Source organism: Anoplophora glabripennis, unplaced genomic scaffold, assembly GCF_000390285.2.
Source record: "Anoplophora glabripennis isolate ALB-LARVAE unplaced genomic scaffold, Agla_2.0 scaffold30, whole genome shotgun sequence".
Lineage (NCBI taxonomy): Eukaryota > Metazoa > Arthropoda > Insecta > Coleoptera > Cerambycidae > Anoplophora > Anoplophora glabripennis.
This window is the reverse complement of record NW_019416226.1, coordinates 733,691-756,366: the sequence shown is the minus strand read 5'-3', so window position 1 is coordinate 756,366 and position 22,676 is coordinate 733,691. Positions and strand designations below refer to the sequence as shown.

The 22,676-nt window shown below is 32.6% G+C and overlaps 1 protein-coding gene and 1 long non-coding RNA gene across 2 annotated transcripts in view; one reads left to right on the top strand and one right to left on the bottom strand.

Annotated features, from left to right (window-relative positions):
• LOC108913167 (Krueppel-like factor 9) overlaps nucleotides 1–22,676 on the bottom strand; it is a 527,739-nt gene that overhangs the window by 484,833 nt on the left and 20,230 nt on the right. The window lies entirely within an intron of this gene.
• On the top strand, nucleotides 7,541–8,336 carry LOC111691605. Its single transcript, XR_002762997.1, has 3 exons — nucleotides 7,541–7,635; nucleotides 7,701–7,838; nucleotides 8,215–8,336. It is a non-coding gene; the product is annotated as an uncharacterized LOC111691605 (long non-coding RNA).

Below are 22,676 nucleotides of genomic sequence, written 5' to 3'. Positions count from 1 at the left end.
CCTGTTCATTAGTTTTTCTAAATAAAAATTCAGTTCCAGTTCACCAATCAAGTAAAATGATTTACCTGTTGCACTGTAGATTTTATTGTGAACCAAAACACTGACATTTTTTGTTACTGCTGCCAATTACTGTCTCATATTTTGCATCCATTTTGCACCAATTAATACAAATAAGTAAAATTTTTTACGCAATAAAATGCCGCTGTATTTAAATTACAGTAATTGTTGATATATTTCATTTGAGGCTGAAAATACGAACCTAAGCATTGAAATTATGCTTGTGTGTCCAGTTTTCCAATAAAGTATATAAATAAGAAACAAAAACATTTTCACAACGCCAGTAACAGGAAACTTATTAGGAGGGAGATTTAATTTTATAACACACTTTTTTTCATTAAATCTAATAGTTGTAGTAGATAAATTTACATCATTTTGTAACTTATTTATAAAAAAATTATAAAGATTCAGTAACACGGAAAATGATTATGTTTTACCTCGAAATAATGTCTAATAGATAACCAAGCCATTTTATTAATCATCTGCCTCTGCTAATGTCGAAGTTCCTTAACTTTTTCCAGGAAGGTGATACCGGGAAACTTCCGGAAACTCTTTAAGAGAACGGCAAAATAAATAACTTTAAAGATATTAGCGCTGAGAGTGGAGAGTTTGTATTTATTATCCTGCCCTGATCCGGAACTTCTCGATCTCTAACTGAGATTTATAGTGGGCAAAATTAAAAACTGAAGTGGCATCAAGCACCACTTAATTTCAAAACATTTCGCCGATTGTGTTCGGCTGTCTATTATCCCGTTCTCGGAAACGATAAAGGCGGATCAAGTACGTCTTTCTTTAAAGAAAATACCAGAGCAAATATTAAGTCGTGGAGTATTTTCTATGTTGTAGAAATATTTCGTTTCTTTTGCATGATGAAACGTTCTTCCAATACGTGAAACAAAATCTTTTCAAATTTGTCTTGTAATAATAGAGTACGAAAAAAATTTATAATGTTTTTAATACTGATCTATTGTTCAAATACCACAGACAAACCCATATTTTGGTCACTGAATTTTTAGACACGCAATGGTATTAGTTACGGTGGTTTTCTAAAACAGATTATTTTAAATTTCACTCAAACTAAACGCAAGACCGACAAAAACGTAGTGACTAATCGTTTCACCCTAATTATATTTACAAGAAAAATTGTGTAATTGTGGCAATGATACAAAACTGTTATTATCGCCATTAAAAGGCTACACTCGCTTTTAAAATAATTAACTGCTAAAGAAGGGTACACACTTTGATTTGTTCTAGATTGTTCGTGTAAAGTAGTGCATATTTTTTCAGATATAAAGGGGTTAATAAACCTGGTAAACACGTTTTATCTTTAGCATGAAAACAAACTACGATCCTCTATTCTATCTCATAAATAAACAAACGAATCTGTCCCGAACGAGATCAATGACGAATGGCAACTATCTGTACCCTTTGAAGCATCCATATATCTCTCACAAACCGTATCAGTGGATGTCATCAGCATTCAAATTCATTACCGTCGTCACTCCGCATACGCTTAACCCGCGCTATGCCTGTTCATCGCTTATTGTGTTTCGAATATGTAAAAATATGCGTCGGCTCGCTCTATGCATTTTCCAGGGGAATTTACGAGCCCGACGATGATTTTTTCCGAGCTCGACGCGACAGCCTTGACGCGAGTTTTAGAATTTGGGATATTCCAATGAACTAATCTGACATTGTCATTAACCAAATATTAAGTTGATAACATCAGCACACAAAATAAAAAAACTCGAGAGAGAAGATGTATACTCCGGTAGTGCTACTCATTTTGATGACAATAATCGATAAAACACATTTTTGAAAAAAAAATCCGGTTTTTCCGTATTTTCTCTGGTTCTAATCAACCGATCGACTCGCTCTCATTTTATTCGAAATTTGATTTCCTACAACTTTTCTATTTACGGAATTTAGATTGCTCTAGTAGTTTTGGTTTTATAAGCAAAAAACTAAAAAAAAACTGTTTTTTGTATTAATTATTATTGTCTTTCTTTATACCATTTTGCTGTTTTATTGTAATTATGCTACTTTTATGTTACATATTTTCTGGTTTTATTCATCCTGTAAAAGGGTTCTCATCCCGTTGGATGAATTAAATTAAATAAATAAATAAACGTGGTGACGATAGAAATGTATACGCTCAGTTGAACAATGCGAGCGCGGGCAAAAGAAAACGATTACAGTTGCATTGGGCTACTAGACAATAAATCACAGCAGATGACAAGTGGTTGATAAATTGCCAAGCAGTGCAGTGCAGCAATGCGGAATTTGGTGTGACAGGTAATTTTAATTTATTATAGGCACCTTCTATTAATCATTCATATTACAATTGCATATAATTATAATATTATTACAACATGGCATTTTGGAGACCTTTTGGAACAGAACAAAACGAAATTTACCACCAATATAATTGTTTGAGGACATAAATAATTAAAATATGTTGATGACCAAATGAACATATAATATAAATTTTCTACACATTATATACAAATTATTATAATTTTTTTACCTTCAGCAGAATTTTTTTTTAGGGACGCCTATGAAACTCATTAAATTCTATTACTAGACGTCTTTTTGCATGCTGACTTCGGAAAGACTATACCTATATCTACGGGCTGTCTTTTAAATGATGGTACAGGTGGTATGCTGTTAGTATTTTTGTCACACAAAAAACCAACATTGACTGGCCTATAACCGCTAACGAGTGGTATGACGTCACAACATGGCTTCCGCGCGTTTTCCCGTTCCAATTAATGTTTTCAGATATTACCTACTTCCACCAATCATAAATTTTATCGCGCTGACGTCATTGTTAAGTCAAATTTCTGTTACGATGAATGGATCCCCTACATCAAAGTGAATGTTTCATGGTTATAAACTCAGTCTATTCATCTAGAGCCAATTAATTCCTCATAACTTCATCTGAGTAATTAGTCTTCTGCAGCTTGCGAGCTTCTTCGTTCTGGTAAGGCCCTTTTAACGACTGAGGCGCGTTAACTAGAACAATTCACCTAATTTCACGTCGTCCGCGCCAGTGGCTCAAAGGCAACGAGCCTAATAACATCCATTCGAGCTGCACGAAGTTGATCTGGTGCATACACGGAGCCGAGCTCGTGTGCCTATAAGTAATTCGTGCACCTGAGTGCCTCCGCTCCTGTCGACTGGGATCTTTTTGTAGTTACCCGTAATTCCTTGCTATTTGAATGTAAATTTGCCCTGGACAAGCGGTAGGCCCCGCTGAGGACCTGCTTGAGCTGAAGAGTAAGCCAAGCAGAAAGGAATAGGAAGAAAATGAATGTACCTAGAGTTGTTCTATTCATACGGATAAAAAATTAAGATTATGGAATATAAAATGTAAATAAGTGAATTTTAATCGATAAATGCATATTCTTAGTGAATATCAATATAATTCTCCAAATGATTTTTGGATATTTTTACTCTTTTCCAATGGTTTTTTGATGTTCTGTCACCACATCTGTTTTTTTTTGTGTTTGTCTTCCCATATTATAGTGCACCGTATTCGATGCAAAGTAGAGCAAAAAATTGTCGGCTTTTTATCAAAGGAAAATCGTGTCATCGTTTTTAGGACACGTAAGATGAACCATTTCAAATTTAAAATGAAATTGAATGTAACATCTGAAATACCGCATCATACGGATTGTGTTCTTTTAGTAGCTGTAGCCGCCCAGGTGCATCGAGTGTACGAAGTGGTCGGTTATACGTCAAATACTAACCTGGCGAGCTTGGTCGTAAATCAGAGACCGCCTCCAAGAAACAAGTAAACAACAGTGGCGCATACAGAGGTAAAATGTAGTACATATGTTTAGTTTAAAAACAAATTGGACTTATAATAAATGCATACAGAAATTATTCAATTTCTAAACCCCTTCAAACCGTACTGCACTGGATCCTTTTACAGGCAATGATTTATTTGCATCGAACATGATCCTACTATAGCTTTTCACCAAGTTAATTTCTTATCCATACTTATTTCATATTCAAATATAGCACAGCTATATCTGTGATAACAAGGCACACAAAAAAAAGGCTGATCTGGAGACACTATTTTGACGCGCTCTACCCGAATCTGTCGTTAGTGGTATTCCATTACCCAAAATTATTGAAGATCTCAAAAATATCGTGGAAAAGCAATGATCATCAGCAAAGTTTCGAAAAGATCTATTTTTATTCTAAAATTTTATTTTTTTATTTTCTTTATTCTTTTTTTTCTTTGACATTATTAGGACTAATATATACTAAACGAGAAAATTGAGGCGGATTCATCACACCGCATATTTATATTTCCTAATATTATCAAGTACTTTTAAAGTAGGCTGTTTAACACAAGCTTATTAAAACTGTTAACCGGTATTTTAATCAGAGTTTCGACCTTATTCAAATTTAATTGATACAATAGGAAAAGTAGTCTGATCTTAGTAATTTATACAGGGTCTTTTAGACTATGTACTTCGATTTGAATTTTCAAAATTTGGGCCCTGATGTTCTTGAGGCTCCCTAAGCCATTGTTGTAGCACTTCCGGAAGTCGCCATCTAGGTACTTACTTATTTTAAATGGATCACCCTATACAGGCTGTTACAAATTCGCTTCTGACTACAGGGATCTCGGAAACGGTAAGAGATACGAAGTAGCTTAAATGAGGTCAAAGTTGCATAATCAGGGGACCAACATTATGCCTCTAAAAAATCAAGGCTAACATGATTAGTTTTCGAAATATTTGAAAATAAAACGAAATTTTGGAAATCCGTTTTTGTTTCATTTCAGTCTTGTTTGAGGTTATACTAAAAAAGTAATACTTTCTCATGGCAACTTTTTGCGCTCTGTCGAATGGTATAATCAATTTTTAATGTAATGTTTCGTCTCTCGAGGGCCATCATCCACTTCATTTTTTTAAATACGACCCTGGAAGTTTTATTACATTTTTTGCAAACTTTCATGACCCCCAATACTGTACTGCCTCAGCCCGAACTACATTCAGACGTTTTGTCTCGAAAATTCATCGTCAATGTAGTCGTTCCAAATTTATATATATATATTTTTAGATTTCTATGTTTATTGAATTATCGTACCTCTAAGTGTCATTAGACACTGTGATTTCCGTTTTTTTTTTTCAAATATTTCGAAAACTGCCCTCATTTAAGCTACCTCGTATCTCTTACTGTTTCCGAGACCCCTGTAGTGAGAAGCGAATTTGTAACAGTCTATATGTTATTGCATTATCGACAAGATAAATTAAAAATAAATCAAAAATGTTAAAGCTTCCCTGTACCTCTATCTAACCGTCTTCGAGATAATCGACATTTTATAATAATTTTGACGGATGCAAGCGGTTCGAAAATTCCTTATGTCTTTCTTTGTTCTAGAAGTTTTCGCTTACTTTTCGGAACATACAACAAACATAAGATGCATTACATTATCAAAATTACCTGAAGAAAATTATACTAAGTATTCAATTTTTTAAGTTACATTTCAAAAACGTAAAACCGACAATACTCTTTAAATTCAAATGGAATACCCTGTATTTTTTGCACGATATTATAAAAAATCAAATTCTCTATTCACCGATATAGACATTGTAGGGGTTGTAGTTTCGATTTTCTCAGATATTTGCGGTTTTCTTCCATTCTTAAGAATATTACATTAAAAATATAATTAAATGTGATGTGGCTTGAAAGACAAATATCGGTAGTGTCATTCAGTATATCAAATATACAAATATCAAGTATTTTAAATTTATTTTATATCTATAGAACAATCATGTAGAATCAGCATATTAGTTGAATTTCTATGATTTGGTAGTTTGCAACTGAAACAGAATAAATTATAAAATCATTTCGTTTGGTTTCCTTAGAATTTCTCTCTAGTTTTTAATGTTGTCGTTACAGTTGTTAAAGAATAGCAAGCGTAAATAATATCAAATACAGCAAATACTTGATACTTGTAGAATACTGAATGACAATATCAATATTTGCCGTTCAATAAATGTTACTCACGAGAATGTAAGAAAAACGCAAATATCTGAGAAAATCGAAACCCTACAATAATCGGTGGAAAGAGAATTTGACTCTATAATGGTGCAAAAAAATACAGGATGTTTCATTTGAATTTAAAAAGTTATGATGGTTTTAAGTTTTCAAAATGTAACTAAAAAATGGCTCACTTGGTATAATTTTCTTCAGGTGATTTTAATAGTTAAAGCTTCCAAAACGAAAAAAGGTATAATTAATTTTCGAAATGCTTGCATCTGTCAAAATTTTTATAAAATGTCGGTTATCTCTAAAACAGTTAGATTTAGATACAAGCAAGTTTGAACATTTTTTACTTTTAATTTATCTTGTCGATAATGCAATAATACACACAAAAAAGTAAATATTCAAAGAGAGAATGCAGATTTTCTCAAGTTTTTAAATGAACAATGGTATCAAACGGAGAAAATATCATTAAATTAAGAAAATGATGTTTCTTCAATTTAGTTCTTGATTTTCTTGGAATATTAGTCCACTGGGAATAATATATTCTCAGTTTGAGTATTTAACAGAGCTTAATTGAAATAGATCTGGAATTAAAATGAATACGTGGCTCACTATTTTAGATCCACTTGTTTCTTGAAGGATAGAAACTATCATTAATTTGAAAAAACGATATTTCTTAAATGTAGTTCTTGATTTTCTTGGAATATTAGTTCATTGGGAATAATATATTCTCAGTTTGAGTATTTAACAGAGCATGATTGAAAGATCTGGGGAATTAAAATGAATACGTGGCTCACTATTTTACATCCACTTGTTTCTTGATGAAAAGAAACTAGCTTCAGTCTAAAAAGATATTTTAATTTCTCTAATAATATGATTCCTTTAACAATAATAGCTAATTTCCTCAAGAAGATGCAAATAAATTATTATTGATATAGAAATATCAAACAGGTACATTAATTTACATTTATACTATTTTCTTTATTAGTAATAATCTCTCTATATAAAAATACAAAAACATAATAATAGACCAAAATCGGTATTTTTGGCTTTAGGTATTTGACTTGATACTTTATTACTTTTTTGTTATTCAATAATAAACTTATAAATTTATAATAATTAAAATATAACACTGAAGGAATATTTTACAAGTATGTACCATCTAGCAAATTAATACAAACAAATAATTAAATGAAGTTTTAATAAAATGTCGGTTGCATCTTGCAAAGAATTGCCACCTTCCATTCAAAATAAATGTGTATATTTACTTTATAAAATTCATGAAAAGTTGTTATTATTATTCTGTAAAATATCAAATTTGATTCACTCCAAATTTATCAGGCGCACCCAGTAAAACCATTTACGTGGGACACTGCGTAGATTGAATGCAGGTGTGGGAGGGCACGGTGAAGTGCGTCGGCGCGTTTTGCGAAGTTGGCCGAGGCAACGTATTCTAGATGTTTCGTTTGTCTGAAGCTCGCGTCTTTTCCTTTTCTGTTCAGCAGTTCATACCTAACGTTTCGTTGTTTAGTTCAGCATTATTTGCCGCCATTTGCATTTTGCACATAGGTAAGTAACTGCATGTTGTAAATATACCTATGCATTACAGAGTACAATAGCGTTTATGTTTACAGCAAGAACGACGGTTTTTTAAGAGTTAGAGTATAAAAGTGTACTTAATTAAGCTTTTTACAACCAGTTGAAGCAAGTATGGAGTAATTACTAGGTAACAGATTGGAGACTTTCTAGTGAAACCGTGCAGATATTTTTAGGTAAGTGCAAATCCTGCTCTAATAATAAGACTTTTCGCCCTAAATTTATATTGTCAACTTTTTAACCCATCAGCTTCTAGTTATTTAAATTATCCGGAAAATCATTTGTAAAGATATTCATTTAATACATGAATTTTCCCAAGTGTTGCCATAAAAAAGTTGTCGCTTTTTATTATCTGAAAAACTACTTCATTGATTAAAAATTCGAATTTACTAAGTGAAATTTGCCCGTTTTGTAATATTCCCAATACTTTAACATTTATGCATTTCACAAAAATTAACTTGTGTATAGTTTTAACTATTTTCTGTATAACATTAAGCTTTGTTTGAGTTTGATTTATTTGGTTTTGTTTCATATAGTGTTTTTTTTTTTCAGATTAACTTGGACTTTGAAAGAACTTTCCCAAACAGCGATATTGGCATTTTGGAACAATTTGGAATAATCGAAATATCCAATGTAAATGTATTTATGTACATATGTAAATATAGGTATATAATTATATACCATAAATATATATTCTTATCGCTATGAACATTTGGTTTAATCTATTTGATGTAAACATCTATTTCGTTAAAAACACTATTTGATTTCAAGGGAACCATTAATAAACTTAATATTTCTTTTACTTTTTGTTGGGAATACATCATATATTCGTACCGAGTCGGAAAGTCTTTGTGTTGAATAATCGATTAGCTTATATCAATATTTTTTCTATTCAAATTAATACGTTCTGTAATTTAAAGAGAGCCAATAAAATATTATATCTAAACCATGTAAATTTCTCGGATCAAGAAAACGAATATCATTTACATAAGATATCGGCATATTCACATTGAGTAAATTATAGAATTGAAGTGCTTGTTAAATTTTCTCCATGTGAACAAATTATAATCAATGTGAGAACGTGATTTTCTCAAAACAAGAGTGGAAATTATTTGAAATGATGCATTTAGTTTTATTTTGAACTATGGCGCTATTAAATGAAGAATATTTTTTGCTACAAACAAGAATATATATTTTTCATTTCAAATAAATATCTTCTTGCGGATATATGAGACTAGGAATTACTCAATACAAGCTGATTAGGTTCATTTCAACCATTTACTTTTTTGTGTGTATATGGGGTGTTCCTTTTAAAATAATGAAGTTGACAGCTACTTCCGATAAACCGGAAGTGCCACAATAACATCATTAATTTATTTAAAACTGCTAAAACCCCCAAAGCTCAAATTTTCAAAATTGAAATCGAAGTAGTCTGAAATATTCTAATGGGCCGTTAACGTAAGACAGCTTATATTCACTCTCCTAAAATAATTTCAGAAATATGTTTTTTAGCTTTTTTTCTCGAGAAATATTATCAATTAAACCATTTTCTTCATTCTATATTTTTTTATCTCTTTCTACTACTGATGTAATATTAGTTGGGAGCCAATAAACCATAAATCTCAGTCTCTGACATTATTTGAGTCGATCTTTGCTGTAATTTATAGCATGCATCATAGATACATTAAATCAGGATTTAGAGAAACCGAATTTTGCAAAATACAAAACGCAATCTTGTATACCGCGCCCAACGTTTTGCCTGCACGCCCTGGGAGTCCATTTTTAAGCTTCCACGCCGGCCATTTGATATTAAAAGCAATCAGAGCAAGTGCATATCCGCTTGTTTGCATAGTGCCGGGGCTTTTCAGAAAGGGGAACGATGCTCAGGCGACCTCTTAGGATTATGAGGGCTCTGCTATGGGCCAACAAGCTTGACCGTCGAGCGGAGGCCAACCCACATTAAAACTTAACTCCACAAAGCAGCGGATGTGCCCTCTTCCCCCGTTGGCATAAGGGTTCTATTAATACAATGGTTTTTCCAAAAAAATTACTACAACAAAAGTATTGAGCCCTCACTTTGACTGCGTTTATCTCAAAAACAGAGTAGCGAAAAATTTTGAAAAAATTAATAGTCATTAGGTATAAGTATGTCTATTGTTAATTTGTAATGAAAATTTGAAAATCTTAGATTAAACCGTTACGAAGATTCTTCAGTGTTTACTAAAAAATGTATTAATTTTTCGTGATTTTTGGCTTACATTAAAATTTAGTCATTTTTCGGAAATTTTTGGGTGTTTTTCTACGAAATTTTCATATGACATGCAGATGTACATTGTTTTTAGTTGATACTCATTTTAAATTTTTTTTAACAATTTTTTGATGATGTATATTTCCATAAATGTCGCCTAAGTTACCTTTGAAGATAAGTCAAAAAATCCTTTCGTAACCCAAATTCTGAAGTGAAATTTTCATTTATATCTCAGAAACTAAACAAAATAGAGTCAAAGCCAGGTAATTTTTCAGTTTTTCGTGCCCATTTTACTTTCGAAAATTGAATACTTCTGAGAAAACACTCTTTCGTCGACTTTTACAAAGATTTGTTTTATTTCATTTTCTTAAAACTTCACTAGACTATCTAGACTCATTAGACTGTCTACTATAAGAGGGCCACTCCTATGTATTTCACTTAATACACGATGTACGTGAAAATTCATTATATGTTTTTGTTGCATTTTTTAAGGCCTTGATGCTTGCAAGTTCGAGATCCATGGCCAACTTTATGAGTGCGCTCTCTGGATAAAAAAATTGCTTGGTTTTTCCTTTTTCATGCGATGTACTACATGTCACCTTTATCTTTTATATTTATTACATTTTTTATAATTTTGGTATCAAAAACTGTTTCAACATGCCAATTACAAAAATTTAATGAATATAATGTTCTTCTGTTAAGAAAAGAATCTGCAATATCTGGCACCCATCAGTTTACCAACATAGATATAAGATCTATGATTTTGGCATCAAGAATTCTAGCACAAACGTTTATTGAAAACCTCTGTTGAAATGCAGTTTCTCCGCGCCAATGTCCATTAGTCCATTTGAAGTAAATGTTTCTGTTAAAAAATCCATTGCTACAAAAATTATACACATCTGATCAGAGAATACTTCTGCATATAAGAGGATCTTCCTTCTTTCTTTCTTGTCACGATCTACAGAACCCTAATCTCTTCGGTTTATCTTCCTCCCTCAAGATATGCACTTTTTTCACCTTATAACATTTGAAACGATTTTTTCGTAATATCCTTCTTGCACTATCCTTCTCTACGTTGTAGTTTACATCAATCTCTCACTGTTTTGCTCATTTTTCCTATTTACATAATTTAAAATTCTGTTAGCATTACCTATTTTATTAACAACAATTGATTTTATTGCCCTGTTCTTCTTAAGAGATCCATATCAGCGAAGGTTTTCAACATATTACATTTCTCTATATGTGAAAATATTATTATTCAAAATTATAGTTTTTCAAATCACATTGAACTGCACCAATTTTTAAATCAACAGTTACATACATATAAACTACAACAACAATTTGACATTACTGGGATAACACATTTGTTTTCATAGCGTGTTACATTTAGCGTAAGCTGCTTTATCTGTGCAAGAACAATGTTGAAGGCTCGGTTTTCTCTAAAGTAAAAAACCAATATTATTAATATAATAATGTGAAAAGGAAATCTGCATTTTGCTTTTTGCTAAAATTTAATAAATATAATGTACTTCTGACATCGTATTTATTTATTAATTTTTTTTGTAGTTGACGTATCTATAACAATTTCTATGTAAACAGGAAAATGTTTACATTTTTTATAGGTACCAAAATTGTAAAAAATTTAATAAATATAAAAGATAAAGGCAGCATGTAGTATACTGTATGAAAGAGGAAAAAACAAACAATTTTTTGTAGCCACGACATTTTTTTTGTCCGCGTAGAGAGCGTAGCAAATTACATACGTATTTTATTGAAATAAACTTTTTCTATCTCTTAAAATAAAAAAGTTAGACAACTCTAATCTTTCGGTACTTTCCGGTTTTTTTTACGATTACTCACAAAATTTGTCATGGATCTCAAATTTGTTTTTACGAGCATAAATACCTACTTCAAAAAATGCGACAAAAAAACATATAATAAAGATTTTTGATGTGCGGCGTATATTAAGCGAGATCCATAGGAGTGGCCCTCTTATAGTAGACAGCCTGTATATGTATTTTGAGAGATTAATCTAAATCCATCGTTAGTTTACACAAGATTTGAGTAAATCGCAAAAATTTGTTGAAAATCCCGAAAAATCGTGGAAAATCGTGGAAAATGGGTATCAACAATGGTTTGAAAAAAGTTACTTAGACCGTAAAAAGACTTAATTTTATGTATTTTAAAGCATTGAACACTAGTTAGTCTTCCTAGCCCTCCGTAATCGGGATTTGAGAAAAATCGCTTCAAAAATACGAAAAATCGCTATTTGAACTAGTCCAAGCCTTATTCCAATGTATTTTAAGGCGCTGAACACGAATCTGATACAGGTTAAACATTCTGGTTCATTCTATGTAAGTTCAATGTTCATACATACATATTTTGTAAAAAAACCGGAAATGATTGAATTCCCAGCTTGTTTAAGTAACTTGTTAACGGTGCATATTGGTATCTAGATAAGTTACATACAAACAATCCAGTGGCGGCTCTTGACCTCCATACCAGAGAGGGCGTAAACATTTATATGTAAAATATGGAAAAAAAGTGGAATATAATTAGGTAGTTTTATTTTAAGTACTAGTGAAATATAGTGAAAATATTCTCAACATTATTTTTTACAGTGAAAATCCACTCTTCTGTTTTGTCCGAGCAGGCTAAACGGAGCCCAAATTGCATGGCGAATATGCGCTACTCCCACTCCGTATTTTAGTGCTGCACGATAGTAACCATGACCACCGCTGTAAACACTTTACAGATTTAGAGGCGAGTTACTAGTAGCGTATTTTCAGTGTTTTTCAAATGAAATTTGCCAGTCGAGTTAAAATAACTGCACATTACAAATTTAACATTTCCTTTTTAATGCGTTTCACAAGGTTAATTTGGGTATTTAATTTCTAGATAATAATATTTGTAAATTAAATTTTAAATTGAATTTTTTTACTACGATAATTTCTAAGGGGGGCGGTGCCCCAGAGCCCCTCCGTACCAGCCGCCACTGAAACCATCTATTTTGACGAACTAAATTCTGGGATCTGAAATTGCGCCAAGAAAGCAGATATTCAGGAAAATTTTATTTTGCTTGTTAGTTTTGGAAGATACAAGAAAACTAAAGAAATCATTCAAGGACAATTATCGCTGCTCATTTGTTTGTATATTACCCAGTTTTGCACGTCTTACAGTTTCCGAGAATTCCACGTTGAGCGTCCGTAACCGAATCACCTCGTATATGACATTTTCTATTTTCCAGGTGATCGTTCCCGGCATCATGTTCCGCCCGCTCCAATAAATGTCATAGTTCGCGGATATGCGGAGGGTATAAGGACGCTAATTCATTTTTCCACATCCGAGAGCAGCAGCACTGACAGTTTTATCGGGAGCCGAGATGTTCGGGAACTTTATTTATTAATAATCGCGATTTGGGATATAATTACCGAAATTACGGCTCGTTCTGATGTCGGGTAATTTACGGTAATGGTGCCGCCGGCAAATGTGGGGTAGGTACCTAGTGAGCGAATCAATAGTCTTGGAGTGCGGCAGTGGATGTTTCTAAAACGATTATTGCATGGAAGTAGGTCGTGTCCCTCGTGCCGACGAGACGTTATCGCCGAAAAAAAAATACTCGTTAAAATTATCTAACACGCGTATGCGGAAATCGGAAGTTCGTCTTATCCAATTAGTACGATATAAAGTAAAGACGGTAAAAAAATTGAAAATAAACTAAAATGACAGATTTAACTCATTACCACCTATAATATACAAAGCCTCACAGCTGAAGCGTCATTGCCTAGTGACGTCACCATCAGTAGTTAGTTAGTTTCAGTAGTAACCGATCCTGCACATAGTCAAGGTGGCCATGGAGCTATGGTATGTTGGATATGTTTTTCTCTGTTAAATTTAATACACAAATCTTTAATTTCCAAATTAACAAACACCTTATTACAAAAGGTCCTACATTAGACAAAGGATAGGATATTCCAAGCAAGTTTATTTATAATGTATCCCATTCATAAAATTTAATAAGTTGGCAACTATTTAATTCTAAATCAATTTTATTATAAAACACGAGGGTGTCCCACCAGGCAGTGCACGAACTTTATGAGAATATTCCTTGGTCGGGAAACATATCGTTTGCGAGATACGGCCTCCCAAATTCTCGGAGAGATAATTTTTTTTTAATATTTCAGGAAAGCGTAACTAATATTTTATAGGGTAATTCTATATTTCAGTTACCAGTGGCGTAAATGTGGGAGGAGGGTCATTCACTTTCTCGAAGCGAATCTTCTGCGCATACAACTTTTTTGCACCTCTTCGTCCTATCCAGCGTCCTGGAAACGTCTCATTTAGGTAATTGCCCGCACATTGAGCGAGTAATGTGGAGGAGCTCCGTCTTGCTGGAAAATCAGTTCGTGTTCATTGTAACCACGGTCGTCCTCTATGATATTTTTTAGAGCTGTGTCGATGACATTTTGTAGTAAATCCAAGTACATATCGCCTGTCAAATTTCCAGGAAGGAAAAAAGAACCTACAATGGAATTTCCAAAAATACCTGCCCATACATTCAACTTCTGGGGGTGTTGGGAGTGTGTCTCATGGAAAATCCTTGGATTGGTATCAGCCCAGTAACGACAATTATGGCGATTCACTAAACCATTCAAGAAGAACGTACACTCGTCCGAAAAACACACATTAAAGAGGAAATTATCGTTTATCGCTCGTTCAGTCATTATTTCGCAAAATTGCAAACGACGATCAAAATCGTCTTCATTTAGCTCTTGCACTAGCCGAATCTTATAAGGATGGAATTTGTATTTTTTTAATATTCGTTGGACACTTGTACGACTCACTCCTGTCGCAGTAGCCAATTGCATTGTACTCAGCGTACTATCCATTGCCACTTGCCCCAATACCGCTATTTCCGTAGGTTCATTTAGTACCGGATTTTCAACCTGCCTCTTTTTGTTATGAACGGAGCCAGTTTCGCGAAATTTGGCCACCAATTCGCGAACAATTTTTCCAGACGCATGTTTCTCAGGATGCCGTTGGTTGAACAGTTCGGCGACCCGATTTCCGCATTCATTGTTTTTGAAAAAAAGCTCAATAATTTCTACTCTTTCTGGAATTGAGTACACCATAATTAATCAATTTAAAAGACTCGGCAGTATTGGTACTCTTCAACTACAAGTCACAAGACAGTTATCTAGCAACTTCTTGTGGCCTATCTAAATACGAAACAAAAAGCGGACAATTTTTTGCTCACCAAAATCAGGCTAAAGAATTCGCAAATCAGAAAAAAAAACAGCGAATTCTTTTGAAGGAATTTACCAAGCTAATACCGTAAGTTTTGAAGTCAAATTAAATCGATTTTCGCATTTCTCGTCAAAAATATTGTTCGTATTTTCAAAGCTGCATATTTTCTAAAATAATGGATCGATTTTCAAAAAGTAAGAATCGATGTATAGAGAATTAAAAGCCCTTTCTAATGACCCTCCACTTGACCCCCATTCCCATTTAAAAAAATTTGGGGGATGGCACCCCCACTTAGGGGGTTGAAGATTTTGCTATGCTTTTTGCGCCAAAAGTTGTCCCCCTCAGAAGCAAACTTTACCTATTTTTGGATTTTGCCGAAATGTTCATTACTACCCTGTAATGCCTAGCGGTACGTTTTCGATAGGCTACCCTGTATTTATGTTGTAATGCACAAATATAATTTATTTGTTGATCTTTGCCCAGGAAAGTATATTATGTTATGGAACAAATTTTTAATGGTTTTGTTTTATATTTTTGTATTTTATTAGAATTTTTTATGTCTAGAAATTCATTTTTATTATTTATAAGAATTTTAAAATTCATGATTTTTTCTCGACTTCTGTTAACTTGAAAATTATTTGAAATAATTTTTCTGCGGGTCTGCCTCGACTCAATGTTGACAACCGCAAGGTTATTAACACATAAAAAAAACTAAATCTGAACGAGGTGAATATACTAAAATAATAGCAAATAAACACAAACATAAAGAATATGTAAACGTACTCGAACATTGCTATCAGCACGAAAAATGAAAATAACAGAAGGTTAGCATTGTTTTAGCATACGTAAAAATAGCACGCACTCTGCTTTCTGCTACTCATATTTACTACTCTCTGGATTGTAATCCAAAAATACAAATTTAAAAATTGGAAAAATTTTTCCGAATAAATATAATTTACTGGCTGATTTCTATGTGTAATATGTTATGGAATGAATCAATTTTAGTTGTTTCGTTTTAAAAATATGTTATCAAATTTACCAAATGAATTTTTTATTTATTATACTAATATGCACATTTAATTTTTATTTGTTACGACTGTGATAATATTATTAATATTAGTGTATTACATCATCTCGACTTTCCTTCATGCGAAAATTATTTGAAATCATATTTTTTTCGGGCATCACCGACTCCTTATTGGCAACCCCACTTTAGCTTGTTTCGGAGACACCTACGCCACTGCGTCTCCTCATACGAACCCACTACACCACGGCCTTTCATACCGCACAATCCGTTGCTTAGCAGTCCCTTTTTAATAAAAATGATTTTATTGATAACCGTCGTCGGGGCGTATTCTTAGATCCAAGGACAAGTTGCCACGTGCTTTCCCAACAAACAGCGGAAAAGGACATCTGCGCAAATAAATCTCACGTTGGAGAAATGTGATAATTTCGCATTATCGGGGGCAATAACTTAATTAACTCTCAGCCCACTGCTTAAGTTATTAATGGGGCGACGCAGTTCAGAGTTTTACGCAATATTTAACAAATTTTAATCGAGGCAGCACAATTTCGCTTACTGGGGGAATATTTATTTGGACGTGATTACCGACTAGTTTTCGAGAGCAAGAGAGATAGCACCGCCTACAAACAGTCAAATGTACAAATAATCATTTAAAAGTACAATTTGTCTAGTAAACTTTTGAATACAATCTTTACTGAGAATTGTACTACCTAGCAAATCAAACAGTACTACCTTACGAAATATTTAAATAACTTTTCTGAATAAATATAAGATCTATAACCGCTTCATTCATTGTATTGAAAATCTCATTGCCAAAATAGAAACATGTATTGTAAAATTCATCACTTTGTTTAGCCTTCAGAACTGAATAATTTGTATGTACCTACTAGGAATATTAATCAGTATTGTAGCAAAAATCCTGTCATTTAATTTGAAAAATCAGTCACTTTTCTCAGGACTTAGATCAGGAAAACTGGCATGGTACATACAACGAAAGCCAACTTAACTGGTAATTTGATTTAAAAACGTACGTCCTGTTTATGAAATTATCTATTTTGAATAAATTATACAGGACACAAAAGAGGTCAGGCCTTTATTGTGTTTGGGACAGTATTAATCACACGTCTATAAATAATGCAAGCGTTACGGTTTTTTTTTAGAATAAAATATCAACGGGTAGGGTTCACCTTTGGCATAGATGTAATACGTTGTAGCCCCATGGGTAAATGGTAATATATTACTTTAAGTACTTTCATAACTTTATGCAAAACGGTCTCGACTATTTTTTAGAGCTTCCCTCAAACGAGAATTTAAATAAGAACGGGGGGTTATCGGGGTTCAAAAACCTCAAGGGGCTATTTAAGCTAAGCCATACTAAAGATACATTTCTTTAATGAAATTTATTCCGGTTTAACGTCCAGAGCAAGGGAAAAATCAATATTCCACGTACATTATGCGGTTTTGTACATGGTCCTACATATTAGGCTTTATTTCTTATTAAATTATCATAAATATTTAGGAACCACAGTATTGTACCTGAAGAGTATTTGCAATAAGATTTCATTTTAAGATTTTCTAAAAGAATCAAAAATACACTAGTGGAAAAAATTAAGGGATCAAAAAAAAATCTAAATTTTCGGCGATTTTTCAAATGGCTGTATCTTTGATAAAAATGGTCGTATTGGAGTAAAAAAAAGCAATTTGAAGCTTGAAGTTTCTAATTTTTGGATCTTGCAAAAAAAAATTTTTCAAGTAACACGTATCGCGCAATCTTAATGAATATCATGAAAAAAAATTTTTCGAAATTTTTTTCGATCTTATTTTTGGTGTACGGACTTGAAAAAAATTTTTCCAACTTAACCACCTTATGGATTAGATAGGTTGTTCATTTAGCTTCAATTTCTTTTTTTTTTTGGTCTCGATACGACCATTTCTCGCTGAGCTATCGGACTTTGAATGAAAATGGATCATTTTCTCTTTGTTCATCGATATCTCAGAAACCAATGGTTGCACAGAAAATCGACGGTGGGTTTCAGAAACTTGAATGAATTCTCTACAAGGTCCTGGCACGGTTTTTTAGAAAAAAAAATTTTATCCTTATCCTGAAAATCGTAAAAAATTGGACTTTTAGGGGTCTTCTAGAAAATCACGTGCCACATTGAGAATATTGGGAAAATGGCTAATGTTAAGTGTGCCTTTTACAGGTCATTGTACCCCTAAAAGCTCTACAGAGAGGTTCGATCGAATTTTTAAAAAAATTAAAGGATCACGTTTTCTTGCCTTTAAATGCTCGTAATCTGTAAAAAAATGAAAAAAACATTTTTTTCCTGATTTTTATTACATTCTTATTGCAGAAAGCGTTTGAAATTATGAAAAAAAATTTTTTTTCAAGATATTAATATTGCGCGATACGTTACTTAATTTTTTTTTGCAAGATCCAAAAATTAGAAACCAAGCTTTAAATTGCTTTTTTTTTACTCCAATACGACCTTAATTTTTTCCACTAGTTTAGTCTAATTGTAAAGTAGGGTGATTCAATCATGTCATTAATTAAGACAAAAAATCGAAAAAATTTGATAGAATTTTAACGATGGTATGGTAGACAGTTGATCGACTGGGTTTCTTTCAAGTAAACCTCTGCTTCTGCTCTTCTTTAGTTTTCCTTAACATAATCTTAAAATATACCGTCATAACCTCCAAACTTTTTACCATCGACTCACCTCTTCTTCAATTCTCCTTACATTAACGCCCTGTCTTAACATCACAATTAATCACAACATTTAAAGGGCGCCAAATTTAAATAAGTTTACAACGAACGTACAGCTTTTACATGATAATACTGACCTATAGGGTCAGTTAATTACGCGTAATTTTATAAATATTTTGTTAATTTCAAAATAATCTTATATATACCTATAATTTTAGCTTGTTTATTATTATTTTTTCTGTTTCTACTACGGCAATTATTGGAGCATTTAGACCATAATAAATTGTTTCCAAAATAAATATTATAGATATCTCATTTGTAATGTGTAACTCTGCATTTTTTTAACCACCTTAATTTTTCTTAAAACTGTTTAGCCTTTCTTATAATGGCAGTTATTCCAGTCCAAAGTATTATTATATTAGTTAACAAATACTTCAACACTTTTAGGTGACATTTTTTATCAATTTTGAAAAATTGATCAAACTTTTGCTAATACATATATTTTTTTTATAAAAATTACTTAATTGCGATAGCATAACCAACAATGTGACAAGGTTGTAGTAATTAGTTTTTTATGCTAAAACGCATGGTCAATGTGTCATTAGTTTATTGTTTAGTGAACAAAGCTTGATATAAATACGATGTAGGCATTTCGAGAACAGTATATCACGTCCTTGAATTTAAAATAACTTTGCTTTGTAATTTGACTGATTAAATAGGAGGAAACAAATTATTTCGTCGTGTCTTAACTGTATACGTATAATTTCAGAAAGATCCTTAAAATTGTAACAATAAAACTTGCATTTTACAAGAATATTATTCCAATTTATTTCACATATAAGCTTCCAAAGTAGGGTTGTGAAGGAAATGATATCAAGGGGTAGTGCGATTTTGAGAAAAATGGGCGTAAATCGACCAGTGGATTATCTAAATGTAAAAAATCCGAGGTCAGGATATTTTCAGCACAGTTCTGAATTAGGCTTATTGAGGGTGCCACATAAAAAACTTATTTTTATCTCCATCTAACCCCTTTTTATGTCCCCATCGGATTATAAATGTGATGTTAGCTTAAAGTTTGGAGATCTTTATAGACTAAATTGCCTAGAACAAGATCCTTTTCTGATCCAGTCCTTTCGCTCGGGTTTATTTTTATTGATTTGTTAAAATCGTAAGAAATAATTTACTGCAATGTACACGCCTTTGACGAACAACAAAAAATCGGTTTCATTAACGTTTTTCTACAGAAACTATATAATTCTAACGGTTTTTGCCACTCGGAAATAATAAAAAGCAAGCAAAATCATTGCCGAGATGAATATTTGCCAGGGCATTATTGCATCTCAAAGGGCGAAACGTACGAGACCACAAATAACGGTTCTCCTCGGGGTAATGCATTTTTAAAAGGGTTAGACATAAAAAGTGACGAGGGATGGCGGTAACAAATGATGTATTGTATTTGTAAAAACACACCTCTTAAATAATTGAATGACGGCTAACGTATTTATTTTTATGCAAGTCTAATTTGCTCGAATCCACCCTGAGGAAACGAGGAGTCCCCTAGAAGAATCCCTTACACGCTTTAATAGATAAATTTTAACCCTTGAGGTTAAGCGTGGCGTACATCAGAAGTGGGATTAATATTTACAAAGCAAATAAGCAAATAGGGAAAATGTTTTATGGAACGTGACATCCATGCGCAATATTTATATCATCACTATATTTTTCCCCTGCAAAAAGTTTCATTTTCATAACACCGCCGACCAAATTCATTTCATTAAATCCACAGCATGCATCAATGTCGTTAGATTTTTAATATCAAACGCTGAGAGCAAGCTGCAGTGTCATCGACATCAAAATGGTATTTCCGTATTGCATAAGATATCACAAACAAGGTCAACTATAATGCTCCAAGCTATATATTTTTACAGATACGTTTAACAAAATAAATCTGAGTTAAGAGAGACTCGTGCGAAGTTTAAAATATCTCGACGGTTATGTAAGAAATAATTGACCAAAGCTCATGACGAATTGGGGTAAAAATTCGCTTTATTTAGCTCCGAAAAACGACAAATTTAATTAAGTTTCTAAACTATGAAGAAAGATGCACAGACTGGCTACGTTATAAAAACTTCATCCTCAGGAAATATTCGGAGAAGTATGACAGGATAAAACATTTAAAATTTGTGCCGACATCTGTCCACAGTAGTTCCCTTACATTGTAAATAATTGGCGTGAGTGAACAGGTATTGAATAAATCCATTGAGTACATTTTAACGCAATGCTGCCAACCCCCTATCACTAAATATCCCCATTAGCGCGTAAATCAAAAAGTTCGGTTATTTTCTGAACAGGCCTCGTATGATAAATTTACTTAAATGTTTTCTCAATAAAACATATTTATGAATTTGAATTTTTATTTCCTTTATCGTTATTACCTGCCTTTTATTTACATGTTTCAATAAAATTTATTAAGATATATAAGTTTTACACCATGATTTGTAAAATTGTATTGTTAATTCTTGAAGGTGAGAAAAGTAAATTTGGGTATTTTTTTATTTTGTTTTTTTTTTGTAATAATCTGTTTTCTGCCTTTATCGTTCCTAAGAGTCTGTCCTGTTCAAATTTTGTTCGTGCAACTCTCTTGGTTTCGACAATGCAATATTGTTTCCAACCACGAGAATTGAATAATTTTAAATTTTTCGAATTTTCACCACCAAGAACGGCGATGACAGCATTTTTAACATTAAGGCGATGTTTCGCATTGTATTGGCTATGTCTTGTCCAAATTTGGTTAGTTCAACACTCTCTTGATTTCAACAATGCAATACTGTTTTCAACCAGGAAAATTTAATAATTTCAAATATTTCGAATTTTCACCACCAAGAACGGCGGTGACAGCATTTTTAACATTAAGGCGATGTTTCGCATTGTATTAGCTATGTCCTGTTCAAATTTTGTTCAATACTGTTTTCAACCACGAAAATTGAATAATTTTAAATATTTCGAATTTTCATCACCAAAAACGGCGGTGACAGCATTTTTAACATGAAGGCGATGTTTCGCATTGTATTAGCTATGTCCTGTTCAAATTTTGTTCATGCAACTCTTTTGGTTTCGACAATGCAATACTGTTTTCAACCACGAAAATTGAATAATTTCAAATATTTCGAATTTTCACCACCAAGAACAGCGGTGACAGACAAAATTTTTAACATTAAGGCGATGTTTTGCATTTTATTAGTTATGTCCTGTTCAAATTTTGTTCAATACTGTTTTCAACCACGAAAATTGAATAATTTCAATTAGTTCGAATTTTCACCACCAAGAACGGCGGCGACAGCATTTTTAACATTAGATTTCAACAAATTTGACAGAAAACCTCTAAGAAGTCATAGCCTACCATGCTTTTTCTCTATGTATTTTGATAATGACAATATTACCGTTTATATAGTCAGTAGTGATTTTCTCGAAAAAGGTATAAAAAAAATGTAAAAAGCTAAAATTCAAGACCATTGCATTACTGATTAGATGATAAATATTTCACCGTAAATAGTTAACAAAGTTTGAAAATATGATGTGTATTTATCTCTTCATCAGATAATATCTCAGTTGATCTGAGAGATTCCGACCAAGTATAAATAGTTTGCGTAAAATTAATAGGGAAATAAACGCACTAATACGAAATTTCAATGTGCAGGATAGCAAAAAGTTACGGCCAATTTAATTCAGGCGTAACCTTAAGGTGGCGTCCTCTACAAGCAGCGTCAAAACCAATGACATTTAAATAT